Source organism: Fragaria vesca, linkage group LG1 (genome assembly GCF_000184155.1).
Source record: "Fragaria vesca subsp. vesca linkage group LG1, FraVesHawaii_1.0, whole genome shotgun sequence".
NCBI classification, from domain to species: Eukaryota; Viridiplantae; Streptophyta; class Magnoliopsida; order Rosales; family Rosaceae; genus Fragaria; species Fragaria vesca.
The window spans coordinates 4,153,850-4,162,320 of record NC_020491.1 but is presented as its reverse complement, the minus strand read 5'-3'; the positions used below and the strand labels follow the sequence as shown (position 1 = coordinate 4,162,320).

Sequence of the window (8,471 nt, the reverse complement as noted above, 5' to 3'; positions counted from 1 at the left end):
TGCTGGAGTGTTCTGGGGTGGAGGCGCGCCGTCGCCGGCGCCGGAGGGTGGAGAACGGACGGACGTCCGCACTTTAAGCCGAGTGCGGACGTCCGCTTCACATCCAGACTGTGTATATATATATATATATATGTATGTGTGTATATATATATAAGCACGTGCATGTTTCTAAAAATCTATGAACTTGGCTAGAAACAATAAAGGTGAAAGATCCATACCAGATGAACAGCTGCAATCTGCTTTTGCTCTGCTCATCATCGGCTGCTAAGAGTAATGGCAGAAGTGGAATGACCAGTTGGACACAGCGCGATGCTCTTTCTAAAGAAGATCTACAGAGATATAGGATCACAAGTCGAAAAATAATTCTTGGGCACCTCTCTCCTCGTAAGAGCATTGCCTTATCGACATTTTTGTTTGGTTTGCCACCTAATGCACTGCTTATCCCTCCTGATACAACAACTGCAGCCACCTCCGCAGCAGGAATGTTCAGAGATTCGACCAAGCCACGTGCTCTCTGACCAAAAGATGGAATTGCAGTTGGTGATGATTTTGATAATGACTTGCTTGGTCCCTTACCATTCATCTCACTAATAACAATCCACAAACTGTCATACACATCCCACCACTTGTCATTGATAATGCCATCTTCACTTTTGTCAGGCTGCTTGCAACTTCCAGGAGTCCTTAAAGTCGAGGCAATCAAAAAATCAATAATGAAATACAAATTATTCTGCATTGACAAAATAATGGAAGTGTACAATAAAGAGGTCTAGGAAAACCTAAAGTCACCGGACACAGGAAAATAAATAAACAAAGAAAGCTGGACAAGAAGCATTAAAATTGAAAGAGAAATATCCTAATAAATGATACTGGTGTCTAGAGCAAATTTTACAATGAGAGCATCCTCATTATTTTACTTGAGGAGGGATTTACATACTCAAAGACTAAAGACACCCCCTCGCATGCAACCAAGCACATGACATAAATCAAATTTCAGTGATGTGGATTACGCACTACCAATACCTATATCCAAAATTGGGTACTGTATCCTAGAACAGCTATTCAAGGGTCTTTTCAGTGTTGCAGTTATATAAAATTATGCAAAGAGCAGAGTACTAGAATAATGAAAACAAACTATCAAACTATGCAAGGGTCAGAGCTAAATTTCTTATTTGAGTGCAGAAAGTTTGCCACTGTACTCGTATATCTGGAGATGAATTGTCGTTAGAACAAGCTTATCTAAACAGTTAATACCATTAGATATGGAATGGACCCAGGTACATACTATTAAAATGGCAAAAGTATTAGTGTTTGAAACTTTTATAGCCATTCGTATACCTCTTAAGCTGCCAGTTTGTCTCACTGGATAAAATAAAGGCATACAAAGATAAACATCCACCAGAGAATAATAATGACTAACATGACATAGCCATCAGTTTCAGAAATAAAAGCTGAAACTCAAGAAGCCAGTACCTCAGTATTTGGCTGTCAGTTTCTCCTTGCAGAACTTCAAACAACACAGAACCATAGTCCTTTTGCCGTTCTGACTCAAACGAATCAAGAGAGAAATCAGAGCTACTTGCTGGGAACTGCAAAAGAATCAAATATTAAATTGATAATTGACCTCATAGACTACGCAAAAAAGAAAACAGAAATTAACAAGGCATGTTAAAGGTACGAAAACCAGCTAGTAAATTCATGTATGCTTAGAGAAGAAGAGTCACTTATCATTACAGACAAGGGGTACTACAACAAGAACTCCAAGATTTTTTCATCAGAAATTTGTTTAAAAGAAATAAACTCATTGACAAAGAACCATGTCACGAAAAATCACCTGAACACAACAGCAAAAATGTACACTTTCACTTTACAAATAAATAAAAAAGCACTGCAGCATTAAATGAAAACTGCAAGGTCACCATAAAATAAACTTGACATATATTCTATTTTGGGTCTGAACGCATGTCTTCCATTAATTACAGCATTTAGCATGACTGTAAGCATAAGCAGAACATCTATAGAACATAAAAAATATAAAAATCATATTGACTGACAGTAGCCCAGAAAACATCTCACATGGTCATTTCGTAGAGCATAACAGAAAGTTGATGCAACAAGTAAGCTTGTGATCTGTAAAGAATGACTATTGAATATTAATTGTCAAGAGAGAAGAAAAACTAGTCTTTTGTTGAGTTTCGAGTTATCTATCCGTATGAGGTGGGAATATCCTAAACAAACAGGCAGGAAGGAAATGGGGTTTTAGTGTCATGTGATCATGGAGAACCCATAAATTCAGATGGTTGATTCAACAAAATGACTACAGAGCAGATTTGCTATCGGTGCATGCTCCACCTAAACAGTCCATCTTTCTCCAGAGAAGTAATTTGTAGGCTCCAATCAATGCCCAGGTCAGTTTTCCAGGATGCCAATCTAGGGAACATCCCATCAACTACTTATTCAGGAACTATGAATCTTGAAGTCATTATAAGGTTTGAATGTAGAAATACGGGTCAAAGAAACAGTGCAATGGCAGAGCATAAGATAACCAATATGTTTTCATTTCTTTTTTGTATGTCTATGAATCTATTTCACATCATAGTTTAGTACTTTCTTTACTTTTTCGTTTTCTGGAGAACACTGAATTCTATAACAAAAGAACTATTAACAAGAAGTGAATAAGGAACCCATAATCCATGCGGACAGAAAGAATCTACCAAAAAGCAAAAGATGACAAATGTTGCTAGGATTTTATGAATTCCAGCTAAAATGAATACCGGAAGGTTTTGGTCCATTTCAGACATAAGCATCTCATCGATCAGTCTTAGAAGGTATAATGTGTTGTCCCGGCATGGTTGCGACATAATAATACTCTCTTCAGAAGACAACTCCACCAATCTCCTGATTAGATCCTTGTATATGTCACGAAGCAAGTACCGAAATGAAACTTCACCCTGCTGAAATTTTAAATCTTAAAGTCATTATAAGGTTTCTTGTTCAAAAAGAAAAAGTCATTATAAGGTTTGTACGTAGGAAAAAAAAACAGGTTTGTAGGGTAGAAATACGGGTCAAATAAATAGTGCAGATTTCCACGTACATGTTCACACTGCATTAGCAGGAAAGTTACCGTCTCTTCTAACTGGTGCCACCCACCTTTCACAGAATGAACATAGTAACAAAGAACAACACAAAATAGATTCCTCACTAAATCTTGTTCAGTTTTCTCAATGTCATCTTGATTTTCTGGAGTAACTTTGTAGTTTTTGAACACACCAAACTTCACACAAGCTGTTAACCAGCCATTCCACCCGAATTCCTATTCATAGTACATGGTAATTAGAGAATACTTAAATAAGATCAAGTAAATGTTAAAAGAAAATCTTCAGCAATAATACCATAAAGGCTTCGACGTTAGAAGGATCTGAATCAAGAAGATCAAGTAAATCAGTGATAATTTTCATTCTTGAATGTGCATCGTCACAGCTAGACAGGAATCTAAATATAAGAACCAAAATTTGAGGAAGAAGAAAATGTGAGATATGTCCTTTGCTTCTCTGCTTCTCAGCCTGGATGTGCTTTTGTAACACCTGTAAAATGAAATTAACCGACAAGTAAATTGCAAAGCTCTAAACAGAAAATATATACACGAATACAACTGATAATTGTACTTCAATATCGACAAAATGAAATAACCAGATCTTTTTATTGTTTGTTTAAAGGGAATTGAAATTTGCACTCCAATTTTTACAATCCACACTCCAGTTTTAAAGGGAATTGAAACTTGTCTTTTGTTTTTATATGAAAACTTTAACTGTGGATTGTATGGGGAGTGCAAATTTCACTCCCCAAAGGAAGGGCTCGTCAAAAAGACATACCTGTTTAGGGCTAGCACCACCAAGAAGAACATCAAACAAAGTGGCACACAAGTTATCTGTTTGTGGAAACCTAAATAATCTATCAGACATGGCTGAAAAAATTGGTTGCCTTGAGATTCTTTTTTGCCCGTCTAGAAGAGATCGGGACCTTCCGACTGCAAGATTGAAAAATCTTGGTCCCTTCTTCTCAGATGGAAGATCAACTAAAAGCCTTCCAAGAAGCTGCAAACTAAGTAATCTGATAGGCTCATATTCCCTACAGGAAACAAAAAAGGGACAAAAGATAAGTCACTCAATATCTACTTTTTTTTTCCGGAGGAGAAAATAAGATATTATTAGAGCACGAAAATTACAGAGGTTGACTAAAAATCCACAACCTGAAAACAGGAAACCAAATCAATGTCTTTCGAGAAAACTGCAAGACCCAAGATCTAAAAGATACACTCAAAGCACGAAGGCATGCATCATTAAACACCAATCAAATGTCCAACATGACAGGCTAAAGTACAAGAACGCGAAGCATTACAGAAAAAAAATTAACATATCCAAAAAGAGATAGGGAACAAGGACGCCAAAGAGATTCCAAGAAACAATTCATATCCTACAATGGGGATATCACCCATCCCCACACGCCTCGCCTCCACATGTAACAGGCTCCCCGCAATGTCGAAATCTGGACGCTTTCCAGATTGGACCAGGAACATTTAGTCGTGGAATCTAGAAAACCAAAGCTTGACTTTTCATTTCTTTTCTCTACATTTTGTGGCTTCCTGGTCAAACTAGGAAAAATCAACCTCAGAAAAGATTCTCCGGACTACAAAACTCATCACATGTTTCAGTGATGATGTCAACATGACATGGGATACATGAAAATAAAAGACATGGCCATGACAACACCTCGGTTACCCTTTTGTTTGGCTTGGCAGCATAGATGTACAAACCGGTGCTGAGTCTCCGTCTGCGAGATTTGAAAAATGGGGAACCCCACACCTGACCCCGCAATAAATGTGGCATCTTAAACCTGAAGGCTCCACAACCTGTTCGCCCATCCCTACTCCAAACCACCACCAAGAAACTGCCATGCATCATATTAATATCATTGGGGATTTCCTATAGTTGAAATCATTGGAGAGGGGAGACCAGGGGATTAGAAGTTATTAGCAAGGCACAAATCTTTTTAGGGAAAGTGGCTATCGAAATTTCCGTTGGAGAGGGATTTCTTCTGGCATGCTATAATCAAGAGTGAAGTATGGGTATGATGAGAAAGGTTGAAATGCATAACAGATCTTGAGTGTCAAGTTGAACCCTTTGGAATGTCATTTTAGCAGGATAAAATCAATCGCCCTTTGTCAAACTGGTGGTGAATGGCAAAAGAGTTGGCTTTTGGGAAGATTCTTGGGTGGCGGATGTACACTTCAAACATACTTTTCCATCAGACTAACAAGATATCAAAGCTTAACAGTTGAAAGTTTGCTGTTGCAATTACCCTCCGATAAGCTGGGATTTTGGTTTTACAATAAATCTAAATGACGAAGAAGTATTGGAGTTTTCTACTTTGTTGCTGGAGCTGGAAAGAACAAAATTCGCGTAGTCCAAACAAGATGGAAGGAGATAGAAGCTAGAGTCTACTGTAAATTTCTCGTGCAAATTTTTTCATAGTCCTCACTGGATGAGCAGATCCAGTCTTTGTTCCAGCAAAGTTTCTTTGGACAGCTAGGCTCCTCCTAAGGTAAAAGTGTGCATGGGAGGGTCACTACCTGTGATGTTGTCCAAAGAGAAAGCCTTAAAGCTGTTTCGCTCCCCACAGCTCAGGGGGAAAGTGTGGATCATATTTTTATAGATTGTGAAGTGGCAGCTTCTTTACAGGGAGATAGCAGTGGATTGGTGAATTGCTTTAATGAGGATTGATTTGTTATGCAAAATCTAATGTTTTCCGTTTGGGTACAAAGGCTAAGATTCTTTGGGGGTGTGGGGTGCATTTGAAGCCAATGGGGTTCGGAGTTGGAAGAGCTGTGGGAGAGAGTTAAATTCTGTGACTTTATCTAGGCCTCCGTGTGTGGGGAGTTTAAACATTACTCTCTTTCATCTGTTACTCTAGAATGCATGCTGTTGTAGTCTAGGACTTTTTGTATATTTTAGCTACAATTGAGCATCTTGTTCTGTTGCTCACACTGTGTCTCTCTCTATCATGTGGATTCTTTGTGTCCTTGTAATAAGCTTTATTTCTTTTCAATAAAAATATAATATTAAAAGATTCATAGTATTGGACATATACCTTTGAAGAAGATTGGCAAATATATGACAGCCACCAATCAAATTGACCTGTTCAAGGAAATCTGTGAGCAGTGGCTTCTGAGAAAGTGCTCGAATAACCATATGTAGAACATCTTCGATGCAGGTCATATCTTGACTTGTCTCAAAGAAAGCTATAAGAGCTCTAATATCTGCTCCGGCAATTTTCTGCCTGCATAATCCCCAGACTTTTAGTTTTGGCTTAGGAAAGTGATATCAATAAAACGGTCTGTGACATATATGCTCATAGAAAAAGACAAAGGATAAAAATAGTATCTGTTAGGAAACATACAAATTCCGAGTGGGAAAATCATACCTAAGGCTCATTTCACCAAGGCTCAACAAAAGAAGACGAATTTTATGTATTTCGTCATTACTGGGTCTCTCTCCAAGAACTTGTTTTGTGATGGGATGAATGAGAGGCATGTTTCCAATAGCATATCGAGATTTTGGATTATCCCAATAGAATTGGCGTATTATATCTATAATACGAGGTAACCCGCAAAGGCTTTTAAGCATCCTTGGATCATCATCAAACTGCCGGATGACAAACATGTATAATTCTCGCTGCACCTTATAATCCGTATACAACCAGATGAGAGGGTTAAGAAATATGCTAGATATAGCATCTTTGGTAAGCAGCTCTGCCAAGCCTATACATAAAATGAAAAGCATTAATATGTCAAATATATAATTGAGCAATAACCGCCTAATATGTACAAGATAAAAGAAGCCACCGTCATATAGAATCTAGGCACAATAAGTAATTTATACCACTGTTTGCAACGACATGAAAGAGATGTTTTAGAGCTGAAAGTGTTTCCAAATTAAGTTGCTGAGGAGGAACTGACTGCAACAAGAATCCCAGTATTGAGAACCCAGAAAGGAGATGCATCTGTTGTTGATTGGCCACATTCTCATCAAGCACAGCAGCAATTAACTCAATGACTTCAGCAGTAACCCGATCCCTTGTTATAGGTATAGGCAACGTATCTTTAAATTGCCCACTTTCTTCATTTTCATATTTTTCAGACTGGGCAACAAGAGGGAAAAAAACTGAAACCCCTCCTACACAGTAAATTATCTGTTGCAATAAGCGTCTGGAGCATTGTTGTGTGCCAGCCATCATGGTTGCTTCAAATGAGTTCCTGTCTGATGCATGATCCAGCATTGGTGAAACATTAAATAGTGTCCTGCCATTACTTGCCTGAAAGAAGAAACCAACTTATCAGAGTGTTCCTTTTTGTCATAAGTAATTGACTTCTTCGAGATGGATCATATAAGGCAAGAAAAAGAGTTCAGGAGACAGAACCTGAGCATTAAGTCCAAAAATAATTTTTGATGCAAGACCATCTTTGACATCAAGGACCCCGAGCTTAGTTTCATTAGATGATGAAGCTTCATTATCAAGGAATGAATACATGTAGCTTGGTCCAAGAGAATAGATACCCTGAACTTGCTCAGAAGAAATGGCATCATTGAACAGATAAACAGGACCAACCTGACCAAGAAAAGGATGTGAATCCCTTATAGATTCCGGAGATAAATCATCATCAGACAGGGGTACGTCAATTTTGGTGCCAACTCGACAACTTGTCATCAACTCGTTAACTTTTGCATATCTGAAAAAAAGAAAGTATGAAAGTTAAGGATTAATTGCTGTTAAGAGTGGAAACAAATATAGGGAGAATGTTGTGCCCAATAACCTGCATCTTTCAGATGAAACAAGTTCACCATCAACATAACATCTCAATAAGCTACCCCCAGAAAAAGCTCTTCCTATGCTATGAGTTATACATAGAAAATGCCATTTCTTTGTGATAACTTTTAGCTGTAGCTGGACAGAGTGTCGCTTCAGATTGATAGACTGTAAAATTCAGAAATTAGCATCAGTGGCAGTACGCTGGCAATCATCTCAAAACATGAAACGTGAGGCAAATGAAAACAATTGGAAAAGAAGTGAAATCCACCCAAAATTTGCAACTATGATTAACTAACATATCATCCGTCATATGAATCAGACACAAGGTATCTCTAAAGTAATATACACCTCATACAGAAGTTTGTCCTTTGACAGTGCCGCCATGCACCCTCTTCCATTTTCTGTAAGGAAACTGAAAAGACCCATTGTCCCACTTCTGGGGAAATTCTCTAGCCTTAACCAACATGAAAAAGAAAATCCCTTGTTGAGAGGCCACTGAACAGGCGTTTTTATCACGATCCCCTGCAAATAAATAAAAATATAAAGGTTAGAGATAGAGAGAGAGAGAGAGAGAGAGAGAGAGAGAGAGAGAGAGAGATATATAA

The 8,471-nt window shown here is 38.1% G+C and overlaps 1 pseudogene across 1 annotated transcript in view; it reads right to left on the bottom strand.

The window, feature by feature from the left end:
* The window catches only part of LOC101292550, a 34,332-nt pseudogene that overhangs the window by 10,829 nt on the left and 15,032 nt on the right, over positions 1-8,471 (bottom strand). Inside the window, exons 16-28 of the transcript XR_183826.1 lie at positions 8,202-8,388; positions 7,871-8,057; positions 7,477-7,786; positions 6,939-7,371; positions 6,481-6,817; positions 6,148-6,336; positions 3,873-4,128; positions 3,393-3,584; positions 3,095-3,313; positions 2,685-2,951; positions 1,474-1,589; positions 1,339-1,362; positions 219-683 (exon numbers count right to left, since the gene is read on the bottom strand). The product of XR_183826.1 is annotated as an uncharacterized LOC101292550 (transcript). The remainder of the gene's footprint in view (positions 1-218; positions 684-1,338; positions 1,363-1,473; positions 1,590-2,684; positions 2,952-3,094; positions 3,314-3,392; positions 3,585-3,872; positions 4,129-6,147; positions 6,337-6,480; positions 6,818-6,938; positions 7,372-7,476; positions 7,787-7,870; positions 8,058-8,201; positions 8,389-8,471) is intronic.